The following is a 12,794-nucleotide window of genomic DNA, read 5'->3' as shown; positions in this document are numbered from 1 at the left end:
TTCTCCACGCTGATTGATAAAGAGACAGACGGAGCGCAGAGCTGTGCAATCATTTCCATTAATTAAAAATCAGGAACGCATGATTGCCCTCTTCCTTCTCTCTTGAATTTCCCTCTGGATCAATAAAGTATCTATCTATCTCTCTCTCTCCGGGACTGGAAGAGCCCGTGTGTGGTTTGACACGCAGCGTGCAGGCCGTCGAGGAGGAGGAGGCAGAGCAGCGTGTGTGAGGAAGAGGCATTGCTTCACAACCAATCACATGGCTTCCTTTACCATCTCTGCTGTGTTAATCCACTCCTCATGGGGTAGCCAGCTCGCAGGCCTCCAGTCCCCTCACTCTCTGCAAACCTGCGTATACTTGCTTTTAACCGCTCCAACGGGAGCGATGCTTGTGCACGTGAAATGTGAAATAACCTTGAAGGGTTGGACGTCGATCAGAGACGCCAGAGAGTGGCGACAACAACGGGGGAAAGATTTTAAGAACAGTTCAGAGATCAAGTCTGCGCCTACACCCTCATTGGTTGGATACTGTAGACAAACATGCGTGATGGATCAGTACGGTTTAAAGGACCTCAGCCTCTCGTATCCTGCTGGTTGTTTTGCATGTGCTCAGAAATGAACGCTACGTGTCTGCGAGGTGCAGTATGCATAAACCCGCTAGGGGGCGGTGTAGAGTTGTATGGTGAGGAGACCAGCGGCGCTATGACCAAAACATTAAAAAAACTACCTTACAGGTCAAGTCAGAAACGACCCACATCTGTGTGATGTGTCATTACTGCTGCATAACAAGAGGTAAGTGCTTATTTAGACGTCGACGTGGAAGCCGTTAAAAAAAAAAAAAAACGAGCACGATGCACCATGATGGGGAAACAAAATGGAGACGGTGATGATGGCTTGTTTGGTCCACCGGTAATCAGATGTTCTCGTCTTTGTTGTTTTTTACGTGGTTTGATTTATGAGGTGCTCCCTCTAGAGGGATCCTCCGGTAACACACGTTTGTCACGCAGCTGGTTGTCACGGTGAAATATTTCAGCCTTCACTGTAATAGTAGAAAAGACATCCAGGAGAGGAAAGAAGCAGCTTTTTTTAGAAGCAAGAGTCGGGAACCATATTTAATTAGTAACCACAGCTGTCAGAGCAAAGAAGAAGAATGGACAGTATGCTGTGCTCGGAGGTGTATGGAAGGAGAAGTTCAAGGAAGGATTCAATGGAATTCAAAGTCAAACAAAGTGCAATATTGAGTAACTGATTTATTTTCTACCACTGCTCACCTCTCCCACCCTAACCTCTCTCTCTCTCTCTCTCTCTCCCCTCCATCTTTGAAGTGCTAAAAATTGGCTTGAAGTTCAGGAAGGACCTTTTACTTCCCTCTCCACATTTTCAGTGCTGTAAAACGCTTCAGGTTAGATTCTGGCGAGCTTCCCGGCTCGAGGTGAAGGTTTGGCAGGGACTCCTTCGCTGCTCTCCTGCGTGAAGGTGAAACAGAGAGGGGCTGAAGAGATGAAAGCGTCCAGGCTTCATTGTTTACATGTGGGCACCGGACTCCAGCTGACACGTTCATCCATCTTTGGTGAGCGTCTGAAAGCAGCAGCCACTCTGGATCGTCTCGGGGCGCTGCAGCCTTCAGACAGCAGACGTACAAAGGTGAGACACGGCTGCTCCCTGAAGGGCTGCAGGAAGAGAGAAATGCAACAAATCAGACTCAAAGCTGCGGAAATTGGACTACATGCTACGTGAGATAGACCAGAACCCCCTTACTCCTTAATCTTCATGCACATCACACTGCAGTGGAATGTCCCTCTAATTTCTTTGGCACCTCGAACCTTTTAAGAAGGAAATGTGAAGCGGGCTGAAGAGGTCTTGGCAGCGTGCAGTTCGATCTTTGCTAGTTAGGTTGTGTTTTTCTTGTTAGATGTGGGTTATTATCTGTAACCTATCCCACCCTCATGAATTCACAGCTGGGCCTCGTGCACACACGTGCACACACATGCACACACATGCACACACATGCACACACAGGCCGAGCCGGAGAGAGAAACAGTAGCTGCAGAGGATTCAGAGTGTTTGTTTTCAACCTGTTTGAAATGAAAGAGGGCGGAGTCAACAGCTGCACGAGGATTCACACTAACTCAGGTATGCAGTCAGTCACAGGGCTTTGAAATGTTTCTGTCTGTGAGCGACAGACTCAGGCATGCAGCAACTATCCAGATGTGTTGTTTTGGAGCCAACAGAAGGGTTAGTCTTTATTTTGCAGGTTCATCCTGCTCGGTGTCATCACTGTGCACGCTTCACCTCACAGCTACTGTAATGTGACAGCGAACTGACAGCCAATCAAAGCCGCAGAAATCATATTTCACTACAAAACCATCAGCCTGGCGTGATGCCTTATCTCCCTCTGGACAATTTCCGACGACAGTTTCATCAGGTTTTTGTTTTGGAGAAATGATCCCGAGGTCGTCGAGAGCGTTCACAGAAAAAAGATTCCCTGCACGCTTTGGAGAAAACGTCCGTGTTGGAGATACGTGTTCGTGTTCTTTGAAGTCAAAATAAAAAGGTGATCATGGTTGAACAGTGCTCACATGAGCTGCTTGATCATGTTGCTGTCTGCTAGTTGCTTGCTTTTGCTTTTTGTTTTGTTCTTTGTTCTGTTTTTGTTTTGTGATATTTTTATTGTTGATTTGCTTCCCTGCTAGTTGAATTCTTTTATCCTGCCTGTGGACAAGTGACACTCAGGTCAATGCACCTGGTCTGTCCAATGTAAATGTTACATCCACATTAAATAAACTTCAAATTAAATTAGATCCTTGTGTTTTGACTGTTTGCTATCTGTCCTACTCACTCGACCTCTGACCTCTGAAGCGCCTTGTAATAACATCAAGTGTTTAGTATTTGAAGGTTTCCCCGTGCACATCCTGAACACGTCTTCAGGTCATGAAATGAGGAATCTACAGGCCAAACACACAATAACACAAAGTTCTGTTCAGTGTGATGTGCAGTTTATTATTTAGATGTTTGAGAACAAAGTCTGTAAGAGTTACATGCACGTCTGTAGAAACACGGTGGAGCCCAGAAGAGACCAACTTCCTCTCAGATTATTATGGTTATTATTATAGTGTACAAAGTTACATTACATTTGTAATGGAAATGTAACACCACACACACACACACACACACACACCCCACCGATGTAATTGAGGTCATGAGAAGCACGTCTTTAAATGAAAGAGCGTAAATCAGAATCCCCTCGTGGATTCCTGAAGCATGTTTGAATAAATACAGAAAAGAAGCAAACGGGCTCAAACAGCTGGAACCTTCATTCTGGGAAATATGTGTGAATATTTCTGTTTGATTAGGAAAGCTGCAGAAACAATCCTTGTTAAAAAAAAAAAAAAATCCCCTTTTGTTGACACACCCGTAGTGTTGAGTTTAATCTCAGATGTGCAGTAAACTCCCACAGAATGGGCTTTCTTGATTTGCTCTCAGGGCAGATCAGAAACACAATGAGAAGCTGGAAAGCTGCTGTTGACGTCGTCCTGCAGAAACCCCCGTCTTCTGTTTGCTCTCTATATATATTTGTTTCCTCATTTCTAAAACCACAACAGTCATTATCTGTGTGCAGCTCGTCATGCATCTACCGTATATGAATGCGTGAGAAAGGTAACACTCTTAGCATGCTAGGCTAACGTTCACGATAGCCTGTGCATCATCCTCTCTGACCCGGTGTTGAACTGAGCGTAATTGCCCGCCAGTGTTAGCCGACTGTTTGCGTTGCACGTTATATGGAAGATAATGAGGATAAAGTAGAGGTCGGGATTCACCGTCTCTTCAGGGGCAAAATGTTTACTTAGACGCTGTGAGTCAGACCGAGAAAAAAAACAAGCGTGTTGTTGGAAATGAGTGTTTTTCAGTGTCGCTGCTGCCGCTCTGTGATGCACACAGCAGCCGGCTGTTTGCACGGCAAAGGATTACTTTTCTGTTTTCACTCCTTCAATTTAGACAAAGACAGGAAGGCAGCGCTCTCACTGTCACGTCATGAGAAAGAAAACTCGCAGGGGGGGAAAAAAAATTAAAAAATTGCCCCTGAGGTTAGCGCCGGGACTCTTACGGCTTCAATCATGCACACCATAATTGGTTCAAACTGAGAGCAATCATTTCACACTCGCAGTCAAATGTGTCTTTGAACACCGAGGCGTGTGCTGACGTGAGTGCATTTTTCTGTGTGTGTGTGTGTGTGTGTGTGTGGAAAGTCCCCGAGCTCAGAATAACACAATGATTTAACACGGTGTCATTAGGCCCGTCTGATTCAAGGTAAGAGCTTATCTGGGACTGGTTTTTCCAGACTGATCCAGACCAACACTTCATGAGCTAAGAACGCCGGCTCGGTCCCAATGAGTCTCAGTATCACTGAGTCCTTGTGTGGGACCCTTAAGTCCTTCAGCTTCACGCTTTCATCAGTAATCTGATTACATGGGGAGACAGAAGAAGTCCATTTGGATGATAAACTGTTTGACTAACCAACAGGACATAAAGATCATTTTCCGTCCCAAGAGGAAGAAGATTTACTTCATTAATCCAATGAGGGGAAATTCAGTTGTTGAAGATGCTGCACACACACACACACACACACACACACACACACACACACACACACACACACACACAGGATCCTATGGACATGCACGAAGGTTGAGATGTCAGAGTGAAGGGGCTGCCCACAGCGAGTGCTCCTCAACTGGTTGGGGGTTCGGTTCCCTTGCCCAAGGGCACCTCATCATTTCTCAGGAATTGAACTTGCACCTCTCTAGCTACCACAGAAGTTTGTACTAACTTGGACCGTGGGGTGAGTTGGCACATTGCGAGTGAGAACGTGTGGGTCCGTGTGTTATTTACCGTCCCGTTTCCATAGAAACAGTCGGGTTAAAAAGTCAAAATCATCTTAGACGAGACTGCAGCCGCCTCTTTCCAAATCCCGTCACAATGCAAACACACCACGAGCTTTTCTTTTCTCCGCCTTTCGTTCCTCTTGTTCGTAGTCACGAGCGTGGCCGTTAAATTCAGACGCCGCTCTGCTGCTGCTGCTGGACTTGCCGCTCTGCCGCCACTCCCTGACAGCTCCTCTCTTTCCGCGCCGCCGTCGCTGAATGTTATCTGCACAGCTGCGTTAGCCCAAATCCTCGCACGCGTGTGTGTGCGTGTGTGTGTGCGTGTGTGTGTGTGTGTGTGTGTGACTGTGAAGAAGCCACAGAACAAAAGCATCTTGTGTCCCATCATCCCCCCGTGTTATCTGTCCTTCCCTCCCTTATTAAAACAGGGCTCACTTCATTTTCCATTAATTACATGAAAACAATGATTTTGGCCTAAGACGCGCTCCCCCGGCCGTTCTGGATCCACTTAAACTGTTCTTTAATCTCGCTTATGAAGAGGGAACAATGACGCTGTTGTTCTGCAGAGGAGGAAAAAAAAAACACATTTAAATGACAGAGAGATAATAAGCCAGCGCTCTTACATCGACTCGTATGAATATCTTCAATCTTAAATAAACAGACTAATAATACTTTGCTGAATGGATCACTGGGTGCTGTGTGTGAGACAGGGCTGGTAGATATTGTCCTCAGTCATTGTAGCATTTCAACAATGCGCCGTCTAAAGAAAGGAACAAGACCTGGACCAGGCTTTCAGAAAGAGACGGTCTGAATCAGCGGTGACCCGGGAGGTGACCGCTCCACATCTCAATCAGCGCACACTTTAAACTTCAGTCAGAATCTATAGAATAAACGTTGGACTCGCATCAGAGTTCATGGTTTTGAGCTGCTGCCAGCGAGCAGCTTTCTGAGGAGACAAACACGTTTTGATGATCGTCAGTGAAAACGCTGTTTGCTGTGTAAGCGAGCGTCCTCAGGGACTTCCTTCACGTTTTAAATTTGTTCAACCTCCTCTAACTTCATCAGCGGCCTCGACGCTCCTGCAGGCGGCTCGGGAGGAAACTCGCAGCGAGTTACGAAGACTGAAAACAAGACACAACAAACACACAAAAGGACGAGGTGCGTTGAGTCAGAGCTGAACTATCAGACACAAATGAAATCTTATCGTCAGTGTCGATTGCTCCACATATCCTCACACTCTCGTTCTGCCTGTTGACTCATGAACGTTTGACGTCTTCTGATATCTGCCTCCTGAATGATCTCTATAATGGAGTTAACCCTTTAGCTGCTGCAGCTCAGATTTCATTTTGCACACATCCAACCTTTCGACCACAGGCACAGGAAGCTGAGTTACGTAACAACGCTGTGTCGTTAACGACAGCGACTCTTTCAGCGGGACGATATGAACGACTGTGGCACAGGATCTTTGTGGATTGAACAGTATGACCCCCCCCCAACCCCCCACCCCCTTTGTTTTTTCTTCCTCTCCAGGACCGACCAGACTCCATGAAAAAACAACAGGCATTTAAGCTCACAGAATGTAGAATAAGCTCGTCTCTCTCTGTGCCTGAAGCCACAGTAAAGTTTGGTTGCTATGACAACAACAACCTAACGAATGTTAGTTGTTTCCACATATCACCTCAACGCTTTTTTTTTTTACACGAAATGTTAGACACCAAAAAATACAATCGTGTCCCATCAGTTCTGCAAACAGTTTCTACCTTTGAGTTATTTACTCAAATATGTCAACAAACAAGGAAAAAGTCTGAGAAATCCCAGCGTGACCTTCAAAAGTTGTCGACCTTGCAGAGCCCACCACAGGCTCTCTCCCGGGGTTTGATCACAATAAACACTGGGTCGTGAGTCATGCCCTCTCAGGGTGGATTCAGTGTCAGGTCTGTGTGTTCCTCGGCCTGCAGAAGCCCCCCCCCACACACACACACACACACTCCCTCAAACTCCATAAACACACACTTTTACAAGGTGATGTATGCCTGCGGCTTTGCACTCGCTGAAGTTTCCAACTCCTTCTGGGTCACAAATGGAGGTGATTCCATGCTTAATGACATGTTCTACCCCACGCCCCCCCATCTGCTGACACACACACACACACGCACACACACACACACAGTCCCCACCTGCAGAGGTTGAACACATATATAAAAGCGTTTCATGGCTCGGACACTGTTATCAGAAAGCAGCAGGGCGGGGCCGGCTGCAGTAGCTGTGGAGTCATGAAAGTAAAATGCCTCCCACTGAGGCGAGTCGACGTCTTGGGAGATTAAAGTCAAAGTGTGTGTGTGTGTATACAGAGTGCATGTGTTTGTGTGAATTAGGGGGGCGTAAGTCAGACAGCAGGGCTTGGTTTGTCTCGATCCCACTCGGCAGTTTGCTGGTGTTTAGTCTCGGAGGAAGAGGGGGAGAAGAAGTCCCCCCCGACACACACACACACACACACACACACACACACACACACACACACACACACACCCTCCTTCTGTTTAGCTTTTTAACTCAGAGCATGTCGTAGGGTGTGAAGACACTTGTTCTTTATGTGATTAAAATGAAAGAGTTCTGAAAGTGATAATAAAGAGGAGACGGGTTAAATGAGCACTTCCTGTTTTGTCTTCGAGAAAAAGAAAACAAGTTCAAGCCTCGACTTTGTGGTGATTCTGCTTCAGCTACCTCCTCTCATTTATGACACATAAAACACAGTAACCTCATGTGATTGGGCAGCAGTGAATGTCCTGCTCCTCTGTGCTGTGATTGGCTGTTTTGTCTGTTTTTTTTTGTCCACTCTGACTCATCATTTAAAAACATAACTTCATCTTTTTAAAACCGTTGGCGTGTAGAGTCATTTCCTGTCACGTATGTGCAGAACGTACGTGGTGATTGGCCATTGGCTGTAGTCTTTGCGGTGTGTTCAAGTGCAACTTTTTGGCCGGGACGAAAGGCGGTTTATCAGATTATCTGTTTGGCCCCCCCCATCCTGCAGCCTTCAGGTGTGACGCTAACACCTGCACTTGTTTGCTAGCAGAGGAAAGTGACAGATCATGTGTGGAACCCCCCCCCCCCCATTAGATCCACTATAAGCTGATCAGACCCCCCCCCCCATTAGATCCACTATAAGCTGATCAGCCCCCCCCCCCCGTGTCTCGAGGACTCGTTCATCAGAACACACTAACGGGTCTCCAATCACACCGAGTCTCATTATGATTTGACGGGTTACCAAGGTACTCTTCATTAACCTCAATTGTAGCCAATGATCATCCAGCCCCTTCCCCACTTTGTGCATTTGGTTAATTAACTTTCCTTCTGTGGGCGACTATTCATAGAAAATACATCTCTGTAGATTTGAAACATATTAACTGTCTTAAATCTCCACAGGTATCAGAATCTATTTCAGGTGTGTTCATGTTTCAGTGCACATGTATGAAGCCCCCCCCCCCCCCCGTCCTCCTTATCACATGTCACAGTCAGCGCTGACCCACTAAAGCCTCTCCTTCAGGTCACTGACTGATCTGGGCTTTTCATGGTCACTTCCTTGTTGATGACGTTAAAGTGAAAGAAGATTTTCACTATTAATGATGTCAGTCTGTTTCCTGTTATTTGTGTTTTCAGGTTCTTAGTTCGGTGTTTCATGTTTCTTAGTCTTGTTTTAAGTGTTTCCTGTTTTATTTTGTAATATCTTGTTTTAGTGGTGTCAGGTTTGACTTTGTACTTGACCTCAGTGTTCTGGTCTTGTGTTTCCCGCCTGTGTTGATTGCCCTGATTGTCCTCACCTGTGTCATTAGTCTCACCTGTGTCTGATTACCTCATGTCTATTTAGTCTCTGTCTTTGCTACACTCTGTGTCAGTTTGTCTCGAGTGTCAGACTGAGCCTTTTTCAGGCTCTTAACCAAAGTCATTAATAAACCTCTTTGAACTATATGTTGAGGATGGAGTGACATGTTGGGTGTATCAGATTAAACTGTCACATTCACACGTTTAGCACAGGAAGGTTGGGCTGGTGCTGTCAGCGATGCTATCGTTAGCCATGCTCTGTAAACTTATTGTGTTGCCAGTGTTTGCTTGTCTGACGTTAAAAAGATCTGAAAGATTCAACCGCACCAAAGTAGGTTGCAAACGGACCCAACAGCTCCGCTGTGAATGCACCCTGACTGTCTTCATCACACCTGGAGGTCGAATCAAAGCTCAAATCACTGGCAGACATTTTAGCTTGACGTGACAATCCAGTGTCAAACAGAAGCTTAACCCACAGTCGAGCAGCTGCCTGCTGAAGTGACAGCAGGACACGTGTCCACACAGGGACGAGGCCCGTCCTTAGGACTGGATCCCGTCTTCTCTTTAGTCTTCAGGTCTGCTTCTTCAGGGCAGAGGAGGAACAAACTGTGTGTGTGTCAGAGGACATGACGGGACAGTAGCTGTGCGTCTGTCCCTGCTGCTGCAGCTCCTCAGGTGTGAGCCGCTGACGGATCCCTCATTTGTGTGGCGCTCGTGTGCCAACACAAACACACTGAGCGACAGCCACTGTTAACAAGCTGAGCCCACAGACACAAGACTTTAAACCCGCTGCTTTGTTTGGATTGGCATATGAGCCGAGTTTCCAGACGCAGGTGATGTCATGTCACGGTGATGGAGCACAAATCTATATCTCATTATCTTGCTGAGTGTACACAGAGATGCACTAAACACAACACGGATGCTTTTCTGTTCTAGTTGTTGAACATCGCTGAGAGAGTTGAGGCGCCCGTCGACCTTCATCGGGTCTTTTTCATCGTCTTTGACAGAGGCGATATTTAAAATGCTTCTTAATGCAGAGTTGTCGCTGACACTATTTTTTACAAAGATTTCCTCAGAAGGTAAATCTGGAGATTTAATCGCTGGTTGTAGTTTTATAGACAAAAACACACATCAGCCTACCCACCTATCAAACCACTTGTTGATATTATAAATCGCGCTGTACGTATAATCCACCACCAGGGGGCTCTCCATCAAAACGATAAATAAAAGATGATGGCGGGGGAATCATGGGAGTGATTCTCTTTAGTCCCTACATGTGATGAACCGTGCTCACAGCTCACAGCAGCACCTCAAGCTTCTTTATGTAGCGGCCTGTGACGTAACATTTGGCGTTGCCATGGCAACGATAAACGCTCGTCTGTCATGGTGGCCGCCACAAGAAAACGTGTCCCGTTGCAACCTAAAAAGTTAGAGAGTTCTCCGGCTTTGAGAACTGATTTGTTTTTGTTTATTTGAATGAAGGTCATTTTACAAAAAGAAACTTTAGTCTCAGAAGAGAAGAGACGCTTTGTAACACATTTAGATAACGAGCTAATTTCCACCTGTGCAGGTGATATAAAGCCTGAATATTAGAGGCAATGAAAGTACTATATAACATATAGTTTAACGAATTTATTTAAAACTTCAAGAAGAGGAAACAAAAGATGCTGAAAAAAGAAGGGGGGGGGGGGGGGGGGTCACATCAATATATTTATTAGTTTTTATTTTTCAATCCAAACAGAAACACGAGTCTGAACAGTCGTGCGTTTGTCTCTCTCCCTCTGTGTGTTTCACAAAAACACTCCCAGCCCGGTGTCTACACCACGGTAGCAACATGAGTGTGTGTTTTTTTTGTGTTCTCTTAAGTCAAAGTCAAACATCAGCGTTACAAGTGATTAAGATATTTATGATGAGTGGGCTGATCCTTCAAACTGCAGCTGGAGCGCCACAGCCTTTAATGAAGCCTTAAAATGTAAGGATTAACGCAGGCTTTACGAATGCTCTCGAAACATCTGAGTGTGTGTGTGTGTGTGTGTGTGTGTGTGTGTGTGTGTGTGAACGCTTGCTAAATGTGAAGAGCTGTCTGTGTGTCAAGAGGTACATGCCTCGGCTTGCAGAAGAAAGAATGATTAATCTGCGCTGCTTTGTGAGTAATTTAGATGTCAAGTTCTCTTCTTCTGCTTTTTGCTAACTGTGATGTGTGTGAACGTCCGCCCCCCACCCCCCCCCCCCTTTAATCTGGGCCGGTCAGGCGAGTCTGGCGCTCTGCTGTATTTCAAAGTGTCTGCTCGGTGATTTATTGAGACTGATCAGGGAGCAACAAGAAGCAGAGCGACCTACAAAGGAGCTGCCTCACCGTACACCTCCACGCTGCATGATGCAGCAAAATAACAGCTAATGAGGCAAAATCATTCACTCGCTCGCTCCTGGTTATATTTGTGTCTTCTGTGGTTGTATCGAAAATACCACAAGGTCACATCATAGCTCCCAGCTTTGATGAAGTCGACTGAGGGAAATAACGAGAAGGAAATTAATACAAATTTCTTCTGTAAAAAAACAACACAAATCAGTGTGTGAGGATGCCGTCAGCCGGCTGCTGTCTGTGTGTGTGTGTGTGTGTGTGTCTGTGTGTGTGACTGCTGCTGGAGGTGAGTCTCATCGGCAGGATCAGCTGTACCTGGGCCTGCTGGATTCACTCTCTCTGGACTGTGACGCTCTGGCCCACAGTTCAGTATGCAGTGCAGACAGTCGGCTGAACCCTCGTGGTCACTCAGCCAGCGTCTGACTCTCTGGCCTTCAGACTGACCCACGTTTGTTGTTGCTTGCTCTCACACATTCACCACTTATAATTGACCTCATAAATCATTAGAGGAATTTAGTTTCTTTCATCTGCACCATATTTTTCCGGGTTCTTCATGACGAACAGAACAAGTTTTGAATTGTTTCAGTCGGTTAGTGTAATGCAGGAAGTCCCCACACAGTGTAAGTCACATCTACGTTTCTGTCTGGTGTCTCAGGAGGACGGATGGTTCAAAAAACAGGTCGCGTCAGACATGAAGATGAGTAATCCATCAAAACAATTACAATCTGATCCACAAACAGGACCTGACGCCTCTTAAACAACCAGACCAACATCCAGACTTTGGTCAGCACCAGGACTTGAACCCTCAACCCCCCCCGGATTAAGAGGGGACTTCCCATCCGTCCTCTGGTCTTGGTTGAAAACTGTTTTCGGTGTCACTGGCGGCCGATGGCGGCCTGCATAGTTTAAAGACGGTCATTCAAAGATAAACAGTCATGAGTAAGACACGCAGACATCATAATAACACCGCTGCAGCAGAGCGCCGTCAAAGTGATGTGGCAGGTAGACAACACACCTGTGTGATGGATGGTGTGATAGGCAGGCAGAGTGCTGCTGGTGCCGTGGTCATAAATGACTATGTAGGACGCAGGTGTCATGGAGGGACTTCTATAATAACATGCACATGTTATTATCCAAATCAATATGTTCGCCTGGCTGCAACTTGTCACCGGGATTTTTTATGAGCCTGGATGATCTTGACCTTGCACCATCATGTCAAGGTCACCGACTAAAGAAATCCCGATCAATAAGTTTTTTTTTAATCACAGCTTGTCGCGTTGCGCACACACACCAGCTACGATAACCTTTAAGTGACCATGACATCGACTGAGAGCTCAAGAGTAAAGCTGAGCGCACCGAGTCATGGCCCGGTTCAACAGAACACTCAGAGAAGACAACGAGTGCGAGCAAACTTTGAAGCGTGACCAAGTGGATTTTGCGTACTTTGATAACGCACCCTCAGCTCATGTTTGAAGCTGCACATAATCCGTCTCGTTAGACACAATCTCATCTGTATTGTTTCACCGCTAAATCAAAAGACGCCACAGGACAGGCAGCTGGCGACGTTGATCGTCCATATTTGTTTTTCTCCTGAAGTCACGTTTGATCACATGAGATTCTGTGAGAAGTCGTCTCTTGTCCCCCGCCTCAGAGGATTATTGTGTTCAAATCAGCTGTACTGTCCTCATGTCGTCCTCATTTCTCTCACTTCTCATCCCATGCACGTT

At 46.2% G+C, this 12,794-nt stretch overlaps 1 long non-coding RNA gene across 2 annotated transcripts in view; it reads right to left on the bottom strand.

Moving 5' to 3' along the window:
* Positions 1 to 1,098: 1,098 nt before the first annotated feature.
* LOC306833061 overlaps positions 1,099 to 12,794 on the bottom strand; it is a 28,815-nt gene continuing 17,119 nt past the window's right edge. For both annotated transcript variants that reach the window (XR_013780294.1, XR_013780295.1), the window contains one exon: positions 1,099 to 1,670. This is a non-coding gene — a long non-coding RNA (uncharacterized lncRNA). The remainder of the gene's footprint in view (positions 1,671 to 12,794) is intronic.

This window comes from Symphodus melops (genome assembly GCF_947650265.1).
Source record: "Symphodus melops genome assembly, chromosome: 12".
Taxonomy (NCBI): domain Eukaryota; kingdom Metazoa; phylum Chordata; class Actinopteri; order Labriformes; family Labridae; genus Symphodus; species Symphodus melops.
This window is presented reverse-complemented; position numbering and strand designations above follow the sequence as displayed.